At 42.7% G+C, this 3,406-nt stretch overlaps 1 pseudogene; it reads left to right on the top strand.

Moving 5' to 3' along the window:
- Positions 1 to 445: 445 nt before the first annotated feature.
- On the top strand, positions 446 to 1,812 carry LOC116547853 (annotated as a pseudogene).
- The last annotated feature ends 1,594 nt before the right edge of the window (positions 1,813 to 3,406 follow it).

Raw genomic sequence — 3,406 nt, 5'->3', positions numbered from 1 at the left:
ATGAGCCGGGTGTGGTGGCATGTGCCTGTAATTCTAGCTGCTGAGGAGGCTGAGTCACGAGAATCGCTTGAACGGAGGAGGCAGAGATTGCAGTGAGATCACATCACAGCACTCCAGGCTGGACGACAGACCACTACTCTGTCTCAAAAAAAAAAAAAAAAAAAAAAAGTTGGCCAGGCGCGGTGGCTCAAGCCTGTAATCCCAACACTTTGGGAGGCCAAGACGGGCGGATCACGAGGTCAGAGGATAGAGACCATCCAACATGGTGGTGAAACCCCGACTCTAAAAAAAAAAAGAAAAAAAAAGGCCATTTTCCAACCGCGCTCAATGAAGCGGAGCCGCCAGAGCGCAGCCCAGGCCGGCCTCCCGGGGCGATCGCGGTCATGACGGGCGGCTCTGGGCCCGGCTCCCCTTCCGCGTCCCTCCCGCCGGAGATGAGGGGAAGATGTCCGTGTCAGGGCTCAAGGCCGAGCTGAAGTTCCAGGTGTCCATCTTCGACAAGAACCACGAGCGATTCCGCATCGTCAGCTGGAAGCTGGACGAGCTGCGCTGCCAGGTCCGGGTGCCCGGCCGGGCTGCCCACGCTGGCCGCTCACGCTCCACGGCAGCATCACCGATTCCGATCCATCTTCTTCACCGAGATGGTTTGCGGACTCTGATGACCCAAATCTGACATGAGTTCTGGAACGTCTAGAAGATACTAAGAACAACAATTCGCTTCGTCAGCAGTTGAAGTGGTTGATAGGTGAACTCTGCAGATTATATAACCTTCCTAAGCACCTGGATGTTGAGATGCTAGATCAACCACTACCCACGGGTCAGAATGGGACAACAGAAGTGGCTTCAGAAGAAGATGAAAAGGAAGAAAAGATGGCTGAAGATATAGAAGACTTAGATCACTATGAAATGAGGGACGAAGAGCCTATTAGTGGGAAAAAGTCAGAGGATGAAGGAATTGAAAAAGAAAATTTGGCAATCTTAGAGAAAATTAGGAAGACTCAAAGGCAAGACCATTTAAATGGTGCGGTGTCTGGTTCAGTGCAAGCTTCAGGTAGATTTATGAAAGAGCCCAGGGACATATACAGATCACAGAGTTATAAAACGGATTTATTCAGTGGAACTCATAAATGACGGTTTATATGACTGGCATGTTAAACTGCAGAAGGTCGACCCTGATAGTCCTTTGCACAGTGATCTTCAGATCTTAAAAGAAAAAGAAGGCATAGTATATATATTGCTTAACTTCTCTTTTTAGGATAACTTTCCATTTGATCCTCCATTTGTTCGAGTGGTGTTAACTGTTCTCTCAGGAGGGTATGTATTGGGTGGAGGAGCATTATGTATGGAACTTCTCACAAAACAGGGCTGGAGCAGTGCCTACTCAATAGAATCGGTCATCATGCAAATAAACGCCACCTTAGTCAAAGGCAAAGCCAGAGTGCAGTTTGGGGCTGGAGCAAATAAGAATCAGTATAATCTAGCAAGAGCCCAACAGTCTTATAATTCCATTGTACAGATACATGAGAAAAATGGCTGGTACACCCCTCCAAAGGAAGACGGTTAAATAGGTTAACTGTTACACATCTGGACCAATGTTGCTTTAAAGAAAATCTTTCCAACATGCGGACACAAGCTTTGAGTGCTCCTATTGCAGCAGTACCGAAGACGTTAGTTAATAGATATTTTAGTGGATAATCTGTCAACTGATATCCAATATAAGTTATAGCCTTTGCATTTTGCTCATTTTAAATATCTTGGACTGAGCAGTGGGGACTTTACTGTATTTTTCCTGATAAATACACATACTGGTCACTCCTTAAAAAAAAAAATTAACCTTTGGAAAAAATGACGCCCATAAGGAAAAGGTATAAACCATGGATAAATTTTTCTTTTTTTTTATTTCAATATTTTTGAAGTATAGGTGGTTTTGTGTTCCATGGATAAGCTCTTTAGTGATGATTTCTGAGATTTTGGTGCACTTGTCACGTGAGCAGTGTACACTGTACCCAATGTGCAGCCTTTTCTTCCTCACCCTCCCGCCCTTCCCTCCAAATCCCCAAAGTCCATTATGTCATTCTTATGCCTTTGTATCCTCATAGCTTAGCTCCCACTTATAAGTGAGGACCTATGGTATTTGGTTTTCCATTCCTGAGTTACTTCACTTAGAATAATCACCTCCAGCTACATCCAACTTGCTGCAAAGGCCATTATTTTATTTCATTTTATGGCTGAGTAGTATTCCCTGGTGTATATATAACACATTTTCTTTCCTTCCTTCCTTTCTTTCTTTCTTTCTTTTAGATGGAATCTCGCTCCGTTGCCCAGGCTGGAGTGCAGTGGTGCGATCTTGGCTCACTGCAACTTCTGCCTCCCGAGTTCAAGTGACTCTCCTGCCTCAGCCTCCTAAGTAGCTGGGATTACAGGCACACATCACCATGCCCAGCTAGTTTTTTTGTTTTTGTTTTTTTTTTGAGATGGGGTTTCACTCATGTCACCCAGACTAGAGTGCAGTGGCACGATCTTGTCTCACTGCAACCTCTGCCTCCCAGGCTCAAGTGATTCTCCTGCCTCAGCCACCCATGTAGTTGGGATTAAAGGTACCCACCAACCATGCCCATCTAATATTTGTATTTTTAGTAGAGATGGGGTTTCTCTATGTTGATCAGGCTGGTATCAAACTCTTGACCTCAGGTGATCTGCCTGCCTCGACCTCTAAAAGTGCTGGGATTACAGGTATGAGCCACTGTGCCTGCCAAGTGTCACCTTCCTTATCGATTCTGATGGCTGCATAGTATTCCATTGCATACATATACTGTAATTTATTCAGCTAGTCCTCTGTTGACATTTAGATTGTTTCCATTCTTTTGCCTTAATATAAACTACCTGCAGAATAACCACGTATATATATCAATTCATGCATATAAATTTCTAAATGTGAAATTTGAGTCAAAAAGATTATAGTTTTGATGTGTTGTCAAAGTATCCTTTATCAAGATTCAACAGCAATTATACAAATTTAGCCTAGATATTTCTTTATTTCTTTTAAGCTGTATTCAATGGCTGTGAGAAAGGAAATTTGAAACTGACCCAAAAAGAAGATTCTAAAGAATTGGCTTTCCAAAAAATGATACATTTGATATTGTGAAATATAAAATTCTTAGGGTTCAAACAGCTTACCTCATAGAAGACATTGAAATTTTAGTTTAATTCTTATACAATACTTGTAAAGATTGTGGTTTCTAATACTCCAAAGTCTTGCTATTTGGCTTAATTTTTTTATTTTAATCATGTGGATGTTTCCAGCTGCATTATAAACTATAAAGAGCAAAACTCAGAAACATGGCAAATAGTTCCTCTGTTTTACAGACCTGAGCCCTGGCAGAGAAGAGGAAAAGGGGATCTCCGC

This window comes from Sapajus apella, unplaced genomic scaffold (assembly GCF_009761245.1).
Source record: "Sapajus apella isolate SASKATOON/1434 unplaced genomic scaffold, GSC_monkey_1.0 scaffold5061, whole genome shotgun sequence".
NCBI classification, from domain to species: Eukaryota; Metazoa; Chordata; class Mammalia; order Primates; family Cebidae; genus Sapajus; species Sapajus apella.
This window is presented reverse-complemented; position numbering and strand designations above follow the sequence as displayed.